Below are 10000 nucleotides of genomic sequence, written 5' to 3' on the forward strand. Positions count from 1 at the left end.
TTCATTTCTCGTTAAATTATAACTCTTATTCTTGTTAACCTGAGTTTCAAAAGCACGAAAATCAAGTTCACACATTCTTTCAAATGTTTCCATTGTGGGATGAAGAGGTGGATTGAAAGAACTAGAAACATATAATGGTTTCATAGTATGCTCAGTGTTGTGAAATAATAAACTTAAGTTTAATTTTCTAACAAATATTTTCAAATCAATAATAGAAGACACTATATTCATACTTTTACTTGGAATGAACGTTTGACCTCTTGAAAACAAATCACAAATACTGTGATCAAAAGTAAAGTCCGAGTAATTGTATACAGTAAAATCTCCAGTGGTGTTAGTATACTTAATAGGCTTTATATTAGACTGTGTGTTACACACTAATGCCCCCTCCACTGTCCCCTGTAGTTGTTGTTTCTCCCTCTGGAAAAAGTTCCACGTGTATAAGTTTGATTCTGTGGTCCCCAGTTTTTCTTCGGATTTTGGTGTTGAAAACTTTGTTGGCGTTGCATTAGTCTTTCTGATCTCCGGAGGGGTGGAAACATATCTGTCTCTAAAAAAGTGCTATCCTCCAAGTCACCATCATCCAAAATAGTGTTTAAATTAGAATTGTTGTTATTTCCACTATCATTAGATGTTGTTTTTGCACCCCATTGTTGAGACAAAGGGGGTGGGGGTAGGCTGTACCTTGCCCATAGGAATTAATGTCACGTTCTAGTTTTTTAAACTTTCTATCTTTTATATTCTTCATTTTTTCATCTATAGATTTGAAAATTCGTTGATAGTCAACATCATTATTGCTAAAGGCTGGATCATTTTTCACTGTTGTATTCAGTTCATTGGCTTTTTCTGTCAATGATTCAATAGTTTTTTTATTGTCACCTATAACCAAGTTCATATAATCAATGCCAAATTTGTCAAACAATTTGATTAAATCTATATGCAATGGTGAATTAGCCACCAGTCCGGTAGGGAATCTCCAAACATGTAATCCCTTCGGAACAATATTTTTCTTAATGCATTCAGAAAAATAATTGTTATCCATTTCTAGTTTTATAATTTTGAGAAGAACATAATCTAGTTCAGATAGTTTATCATTAAATGACTTTTGCATACCTGTAGTAGCCTTCGTAGCCAATGAAAAAACATAATTGTTGTTTAACCACGAAAAAATTTCATTGTTCATGTTCATATTTAAACCAGCTGACGTAGATGGTTGTTCGCTTTCTCCTGCATTGGTACGATTATCCAGTGATGAACGCCTCATATTTTGTCCACCAGAATCAGTTCCATTAATCTCTACAAAGGGATTAGGATGAAGGGACAAATTCAAACCCTGCGATAAAGTACGCTGTTCCAAGCGGTCCATTCTGTCGGTTAATTTCTCAATAAGTTGTGTCAAACTACACAAAATACTCTCTGATGCCGTTTCAACCTCCATCTCAGCCATGTCTGAGCCACAAAACCAAGACAATAAGAGTGAAATAAACCAAACAATCCAAAAACCAGAAATGGACTTGTTCGACGAAAGTTTAATGAAAGGCAAAAATCCACAAATAACGAAATAACAGATAAGCGCTTTCGTTTGGCTCCTGCCAACCTTTTTCAAACAGTTTACACATCACTTCCTGTTAATTAAATAGTCTTTGTCTGTGATGTAAGCAATTAAACCATTCAAATTATTAAAGAACTAGCGCACATACATAAATAAAAACGTATAAAAATAATAATAATAATACAATCAATATAATTTCTACCACTCAAAACAATTTTCCATATACATATATATATATATATATATATATATATATATATATATATATATATATATATATATATATATATATATGTGTGCCAAACAAGCATGTATCTATCTGTATGTGATAACCGCATATATTCAATGCAAAAATTGCAAAAATACAACAATAACCACAAAGGAACAGCGTATAATACACATACACACCCATAAACCTATTTTGAATGATGTCAGAGAATATGTACATCTGTAAGTGGGAATGAACATAAACGAATTACTTGGATCAACTTGTAACATTAATAAGTTGTTTGTAGTATAAAAAAATGTTGTAGTATAAAAAATACAAGGAATATAAGAAATTTTAGGTTTTGTTAGGAAATTATAACTTTTTATACTTTTTATATTTCTTATATTCCTTGTATTTTTTATACTACAACATTTTTTATACTACAAACAACTTATTAATGTTACAAGTTGATTTGATAGTATGAAGGGACATTGTGCTGAAGGGAATGATGAATTTCTTTGCTTTCAGTTTAAGCCCGTGACTAAGACACCAGTCATTGGTCTGTGTAAGACCCTCCTGGAGTATACTGACATCATTTGGGGTTTCAATAATTGCACCCAGTTTGCAATCATCTGCAAACTTGGTCAGTCACTACCCCTTCATATTTACCTGAACTTCTGAGAAGTATATACCAAACAGTAGGGGACCCAGTACCGACCTATGTGGCACCCCGCTGGTAACAGGTCTGCTGGTTGATGTGGAGTCACCCACTTTGATAGTGTGTATCCAGTTTGTGAGCCAGTTAGCACCCTATCTTAAAATGAAGGGGTTTACATTCTGTTTGCTAAGTTTATTGGTAATGCCCGAGAGTGGGATTGTGTTGAAAGCCTTTGCCAAGTCGAGGTATGCTGTGTGAACAGATTTGCCCTCATCAATGGCCCTGGTCACATTTTCGAAAAAATCCACCAGATTTAACAGGCATGATCTGTCTTCATGAAGCCGAATTGGGTAGGATCCAGGGTTTGGAGGTCACCTATGTCTTTATTTATGAAGTCCATAATGATACATCCCATGGCCTTACAGATGAGGCTGGTCAGGCTTATGGGTTTGAAATTCCCTGGGTCTGTTGCTAGGCCACCTTTGTGGAAGAGAATAGCTGTTGCTGTTCTCCATTCCACAGGAATAAAGCCTGTGGTTAGACTATAATCGAAAAGGGTATATAATGGTGATACTAGTTCATGTTTTAGCCTGTTTAGAAGACCACCTGGGATTCCATCTGAGCTCATAGAGGCTGTATTTTTTGCCTTAGACAAGGCTTTGATGACCTGTTCTTCAGATATGTAAGGTTGGGGGGGGTTGGGGCAAGGTTTGTGATAGGTTTGGAGGGGATGGGGGGGGTGAAATTTTTGCCAAACCTATCCGCTAGCAGGTTTGATATCTCTGTGAGGTCAGTGTGTGTAATACCATTGGTCACTTGTTTTGCACATGCTTGGGCCCTGTCTTTTAGGCTACGTATGTAGCTGTAAAAGGCCTTATGGTTATCCTTGGCTGTGCTAGCTACGTTTTTTTTTTTCAAAGAGGCGCTTAGTAGATTTGACAACTTGTCTTATTTGCCAGTTGAGGCTGAGGAGGGTGCTTTTCCATTTTTGGGGCTCACCTTTGTATTCATGGACAGAAACTTTTTGCATTTATTGTAAAGTTTGTTGATGCTGGATGTCCATCATGGCAGCTTGTTTTTACTTGGGGTTTTGGCTTAGATTTTATGGAAGTGATTGTATAGAACTTTAGTGTAAGCTTCTGTGTAGTTACCACTTCCAGCTCGGGGTGGGGCTTGGAATAAAATTTTATACCTTCACCTAGGGGGTCATAGTTTGCCTTGGCAAAGTTTTTTGTCTGATTTAGCTCTTTGTGAGTTCTGGTGTTAGTGTCAGCTTGAAGGTGACTGACTTGAAAGACATTAACAGCAAGAGACAATCTGACAGTTAGCTTACTGACCTAACATATGCTGGATATGCTTTTGTTATGTCAATAAATAGCTTTAAAAAAAATGTCCTTTTTAGATCAGTGAGTTTCTGTTTTGGTCCTCTGTCTCAAGCCTTCAATAGCTTTTGGCACCTCTAAATAGTTTGGAAGCCATGTTACTATTTGCAAACATAATTCTGTTACATGATTCATAAATTCATAGATATTACAAGGTAATTGAGTCTTATGACCATTCAAGCCTTATTACATTCAGGCTGTACCTCTCCCCACGAGGGCCATATCAGTCAGTCCTGTCATCTGTGCAGTGTTTAAAGGAACATGTGGGGGGGGGGGGCTTATTCCAGAGGTTAGGTAGGTACTGGGTTATAAACCTATCCTTGCAATATTTTATTTATTAACTGGTGAAGGTTTAGGTCCCTGCTTCTGGTATTGATGGAGATATTGAACTTACAAGATACAGGAGGTACAGGAGAATTGTATCTAATGAAACAGTAAGATATTTGTTAACAGCAGAAAACAAGTGATAAGAAAGTGCTTGATAACAAGGGATTGTTGATAATTATCCACACCCATATGACATACTTTGGTAGAGGTAGAGGTACCCTGTAGTTTAGTGACATGGTAGGATTTACCAAAAGGAGGTCTAACAGCTAAGGACCTTTTATAACAGCTTAGTGTAGTTACCAGTTATTTACTTTAGAAGCCATCCCTTTCTAACGAAACATTTACAAACATCTTTCTGTGTTTCTTGGTTATCTTTGCCACACTGATTCAACTTCAGTATTCTCATGACCCTGATGTTACCATAGTGATCAGTAAACCAATCAAAATGGTATATGAGTCTCTAATGGGGAGGGGGAGTGATGGGCAAGTATCACTGAATTATAAAAGGAATCCTTGGAGAAAGTCAAGGTACTGCAGAATTACTCGAGAGAGAAGTTGTGGAAAGCTTGTTTAGGTAACGCTGTTTGGGTTTTCTGTAATACTTTGCTTATTTGTACTTTATTTTTCTGTGTAGTGTTAGTTGGTGTCATTGGTTTTTCTTTCTCAAGTTACTGCTGTTGCTTGTGGTGCTTGTAAAATTATCTTTAAGAACAACTTTTTGGGTTTCCCAGATGTTCTGTCCCTCTTAATCCTTCCTAAAACAGATGACTTGTAGTAAATGGAGTAAATTACTCTTAATAAATGATTAGTCAGTACTTAAGAAAATGTATATTGCTTCATTCTCTTAACTTGCCAATTTCACAAGTTAACAGGACTAATGTTTTAAATGTGTCTGATTTGAGTGTTCTGCTGTTACATAATGGCATAACTGATCTCTTGGCCTCTTTGGCCCTTCTGATGTAAAGGCTGTCTCTTGTTTGCTGTATAGCTTAACTGTTAACTTTAATATACCACTTATATTGTTTAAAACTTAATTCAGGGCTAGATGGTGCTATGAACACATGATCAATTTGCTGGTTCAACACTATTATAGGGTCCATGGTAGCTTCTCTGGTCCTAAGAGTCTGGGGGTGGGGGTGGTGAAGCTATCCTGTGTAAGGGAAGTTGTTGCAAAGATGTAACGCAACTTATTCTTGCATGTTTGTCTCCTGTTTTGTGGAGTGTAGGCTAATCTGATTGCATATTGATAGTGTAAGTTTCTCACTTTTTTCCCCCACCATAACTCTACAAGGTATCTTGTAGATAAATCTTGTTGGGGATGCCTGAGATGGAAATTTTATCCATGTAAAACTTGGTAATATGAGGGAGTAGGATGATACAACATACTGAGATAATTTGGAAGCACAAATACTAATGCATGCATGTTTTTAATAGCAGTCTTTTCCCTAATAAAAATGAGTTCTCTAGCATAAAATAGATGCATGTGTAAGGAACCACATGTGGGGTGCTGGCTAAAGGGGAATTGTTTCCTTGATTGTATGTCCAGCTGTGGATAAAATGCATTAAACCATGAAAGATAAAATACTTCCTCCTACCTGTACAGCCAACCATGCACTAATACAATAACTAGTAATCTCCTAGATGCGCTTTTTTTTTTTTTTTTGCAACTCTTGGCTGTGGCTGTTTATGTGATGAAGGTCTGACAATCTGTCTTGCACCTCTTCAGATGCGAGTGAAAATGGATAACTGCACTGGACAACCTCAATGTCAGGTGCAAGGTTACTATTTTTTGTCGGTCTCTACAAAAGATGGAGGTATATTACATTTGCTGAAGGAGTGAAGTTGGTCCCTCTTTGAAGAAGGTTGCCCATTCTTAAGGGTGTAGTTATGGATGTTACTGTACTAATGTAGCCGGATTTTTTGCTGTTACTAGTCTGTTCTTAAATATGTAGCCTGAATTTGTTATGGACTGTTGCCTGCTTAATCTGTAACTTCTCAGATAAAATAAGAAATTGCACTTAAGTTGTGGCTAAAAAGTTGACTCGGGCAGGTGTAACTACTTTCATATTTCTGAAAAGTGGAGGAGCCAACCCAAATTCACACTTGCCATAACATTCTGGATTCTTGTTGATCCACCAAAGGTGGCTTTGAATGCAAAATAACTAAAACTGCCTTCAGTGAACATTCTAAAATTACTGCGGAGGTCAAGCCCCCCCCCCCCCCACACTGTGAACATTTAAAATTTACTGCAGAGGTCAAGCCCCCCCCGCATCCACCATGTGTGAATACCCACATAATTGTATGTACCACTCCTGAGGGTGCATAAGAGTGGAGAAAGTTAATCTCTAAGGTGGTTTTGGTGAAGTGACTCTAGCTTTGTGTTTGCTGAAATTGCTGCCTTTGGCTTGCCATGCTGCTGTTCTGTTCTACTCCTGCCTTAATGTTTTCTGCTGAAAGGCAAAACTTGGATAAATGGCACTGTTTCCCTAAACTCATATTACTAAATGGGAAGTCGTTTGAAAGAACACCAGTTCATGAATGCACATCATATCTACAATGTTGAAATATTTTTGATTGTACGAGATGTTGCTGTCCTTAACTACCTTTCTAAGGTCTAGCTGTACCTGAATTGTCGAAAGACTAGTAGTTAAGCAGTTCATTTGAATATAACTATTCAAATGTTAAACCCATACTTGAAGCAAGCGTAGCTGTTTAACTTTAACTTTGCACAAGAAGTCGCCAACAAATAGGCAAGTACTAGCAAACTAGGCTTCTGAAAAGATCCTCGCTTCTGATTTGTCAAACTCTCTGGTTTATCAAAATGGCTAAAATGTAGTCAGTGTCCCATTACTTCCCTTAAGGACTTGAAGGTGTAGCAAATATGCTGGTTATCAGAAGTGTAGAAGTCTTGGCTCTTTTCTAGAAGCTGCAGTTCAAAGTTAATGTTATCTTTAGGTGTTTAATCTCCTGATGCCATATTCACAGTTTATAGGTGAATGGGAGTATTTAAGGGCAACTTGAATCCTCTAAGATGAGCTGCTGTGTAAAGCTATTAACTGATGTGCAGATGGCAGTATAGACTGCAAGGCTCATGAACTTGTAGAATGTATGTTGTACGTCACTTCACATGTTATCATGGTGCTGTAATGTATGTTGTACGTCACTTCACATGTTATCATGGTGCTGTGAATGTTATCATGGTGCTGTAATGTATGTTGTACGTCACTTCACATGTTATCATGGTGCTGTGAATGTTATCATGGTGCTCTAATGTATGTTGTATGTCACTTCACATGTTATCATGGTGCTGTGATAATTTCAATCGCCCTTCCTGAATGGAGAGTTGAGCAGTTGACTATAGCTATAATGCATGTTTCTACACTTGCCTGCCTGTGAGTGTGCCCTTTCCTGTAAGTCCTATACAGGTCAAGAACTTGTTTCTTTAAGGGTTCTGATTAGGCAGGGTAGCTAGTCTACAGTATTTACTGAAGACCTGCTGCAAAGGCTTTATTTCTGTATAAACTGCCATTACCTAGATAATCAATGGGATCCTTGTTTTGTTTTCTGAAGGCTTTAACTATTTGTGGACCTGTCATGCTAATGAAGCCAAGCTGCAGCTGCCATCAAGACCTAGAAATGAACTACCTTAAAGCAATTTTGGAAGTGAGGACTTCAAGCTTTTAGATGACTTCCTGATAAGACCTCGACTGTCTAGAGGTCTGAAGTGGCTAATGGCAAGCATTAGCCAGGAAGTAAAGGTTCCCCTCTACTATGGTGACATGCTTTTTAGTTAGTAAGCTTCTGATGGTGTTTGACAATAGTCTGCCATTATGTAGGTTGTGCAAGTGTGGATGCTGTCTATGGAATAAAAATGTTTCCCCCGCTTTAGAAATGGGGATGGTTGCTTAATGCCTTTAGTTTGTCAAACTCTAGTGACCTTTGGATGTTTCAAAGATGGTCCCCTTGGTGACTCAAAAACATGGGTCATAATGAATTTTATGCTAATGGAGGTCCTAGTTTAGGTCTATGTTCTGGTATGCTTGAATTAAGATTATATTTAAAATGAGCAAGCATTTTTTAAAACTTAATGCCTTCTCTTCAGGAACCACGTTTATCAAGACGATCCATGTCTGTGAAATTCTGGATTCTCGTGGTAACCCCACAGTGGAAGTAACTTGTACACTGACAAAGGTTAGTTTGCATGAATCTTGTGTGGAGCAGTGTTCTTTACTGCACTCTAATACTTGATAGAAATGCAGTCTTAACCCCTTGCTGTCCCATCATATGCCATATCTGTGTAACCCTAGCCTATCAGCACCCCTCTTTACTAACTTGTTTGTAAAGGCATTCTGTACCTAGTCTCTAGTTTTTTTGTGTGCATTAGAGTAATATTACTTTATGCACCATTTCCTGAAACAAATCTGAAAGTGTTTAGGGAGCCCTTTCTCAAGGCCTCTGCTAAACAGGCATTTGCCCAGACTATCCCTTTAACTAATTAAACATGTAGTAGCTCTCTCTAAATTTGACACCTTGGTTATGCCTCGACAAAAGGTACTCCTATACTGACTATGCTATCACTTCAACTAATTAAACATGTAGTAGCTCTCTCTAAATTTGACACCTTGGTTATGCCTCTTCAAAAGGTACTCCTATACTGACTATGCTAACCATAATGGTAGAAATGTCTGGTTCATGGCTGACTAATGCATGATCAAGCTTAAATGCTTGATGTTTAAGCCGCAAACTGCAAGTGTGGGGAACTGGGAGTAAACTGGTCACTCGACTGTTGCTGGTAGTAAAATGGGTCACTGCCCACTTCATGATGTAGTTGTGGAATAAGACTTGCTGAGCCAGTGCACTGGGCAGGGGGAATCTAAAGCTTCTTGAATCACCTCCATGGGACTAGAGGTGTGGACAAGATGTCTGGGGTCCAGTTGGTGGGTGAGGCTTTGGAAGGCTTGTGTAGAGCTGGGGTAAAATAACTAACTTGTTCATTCCTCTTTAGGTCTCTTCCGGGCAGCTGTCCCTAGTGGAGCATCAATGGGTGTCTAGGAAGCCCTTGAGCTGCGAGATGCAGACAAGGCTCGGTACTTTGGTAAAGGTAAGTAAGGTCAACTGCACTGGTCTAGTACGTAGCAGGGTTGGAGACCAATCTCAACTCCATAGTTCTATTGAGACTTTGACCATGGTGACCAGAATTCATTTGGAGGCTTGGTGGCATGGAGTGCTCCAGTTTTGTTGGATGGAAACAGGACTGCATGTTGGGAGTGCCTGATCTAAGGACAGGAATATCCCGTGGATTCAGTTGTACAAACAAGTAATAATCAGTTTGTCCTTGCTGATAAGTTTGGCATGCAGTGGCTATGTCATTGCTTAAATATTGGCTACTTGACTGACTCCCACTGCAATTGAGAGTAGCAAGTGGGACACCTGGTTGAGAGGATGAATAACCCACAAGCAGTAATATAATTCTACTTTCCCAACAGGTGTCACAAAGGCAGTAGAGCACATTAACCAAACACTGCTCCAGCCCTTGAGAAGGTGAGTCCATAACCTTTTTCTACTTTTTAAGTAGCTGGATGCTGGCCAGACATTGCTACATACCCTGTAGCAATTCAGTTGTAATGCTTTAAACTTGAATCAGATGACTTATTCCATTATGTCTTCCCACAAACTTGAGTGTTGTGGAACAGGCTAAGATAGACAAGGTCATGCTAGAACTTGATGGTACAGAAAATAAATGCAAGAATTTTTCTACATGTAAGTTTTTGAGCTTTTTTGGTGGATTTGTATACTAAAAATCCTACTTTTTTTTTCATAGCAAAATTTGGTGCAAGTGTTATTCTGAGAGTTTCTTTGGCTGTCTGCAAAGC

General features: G+C 38.3%; 1 pseudogene; it reads left to right on the forward strand.

Annotated features, from left to right (window-relative positions):
• Positions 1-1445: 1445 nt before the first annotated feature.
• Positions 1446-10000, forward strand: part of LOC122802117 — a 16613-nt pseudogene continuing 8058 nt past the window's right edge.

The sequence above is a fragment of the Protopterus annectens genome, chromosome 5.part0, assembly GCF_019279795.1.
Source record: "Protopterus annectens isolate FY-2018-M chromosome 5.part0, PAN1.0, whole genome shotgun sequence".
In the NCBI taxonomy this organism is placed as follows: Eukaryota; Metazoa; Chordata; order Ceratodontiformes; family Protopteridae; genus Protopterus; species Protopterus annectens.